This window comes from Elephantulus edwardii, unplaced genomic scaffold, assembly GCF_000299155.1.
Source record: "Elephantulus edwardii isolate Elephantulus edwardi_28Jun2011 unplaced genomic scaffold, EleEdw1.0 scaffold00241, whole genome shotgun sequence".
Lineage (NCBI taxonomy): Eukaryota > Metazoa > Chordata > Mammalia > Macroscelidea > Macroscelididae > Elephantulus > Elephantulus edwardii.
The window spans coordinates 940,269-940,863 of NW_006399991.1; the positions used below are offsets into that span (position 1 = coordinate 940,269).

General features: G+C 44.9%; 1 pseudogene; it reads left to right on the forward strand.

The window, feature by feature from the left end:
• The first annotated feature begins 461 nt into the window (after positions 1-461).
• LOC102845934 overlaps positions 462-595 on the forward strand; it is a 62,514-nt pseudogene continuing 62,380 nt past the window's right edge.

Below are 595 nucleotides of genomic sequence, written 5' to 3' on the forward strand. Positions count from 1 at the left end.
GTGGAGAACATGCAGCTTCATAAACACACAGAGCAGTTTTTCAATGATGTGAGCCTTATGAATGAAGGACTGATGTGCCATGAAGCTTAGGTGGCAGCTGTCATGGTTGAACTGGGTCTGCAGTGACTGGGTGAAGGGGAAGGATGAGGAAACCTTGCCTCTCAAGGGCCTAATATAAGCCCCATGAACTATCATGACTATATGATTGCTAACTGGGGTTTGACTAGCGAGTGGCTTGTCAGTAACTTGTTGACCATTAGAGCTCTGATGGCCTTGTGGTTAGTAGCTGTATTGAAATCCCAAAGGGAGGCTCCAATGGAGAAAGATGAGTAATCTCCTCCCGTACAGTTTACTGCCTCTGTCCGCTATGAGTTGGTCCTGACTCGATGGCAAGCAAAAATATTGCTCCTCCTCCTCCTCATCATCATCATCATCTGCATTTTCCTTCTTTCCCGTGTGGAATAATTTATTGGCTGTTTGGTGGTACAATAAGGAATCTTGGAAGTCCAGAGATGTTACTTAAATGGCTTCAACCACTCCAGGAACGGCTTGTCCTTCTGCAGATACCTTATTCTTTGTTGTTGTTGTTGTTGTT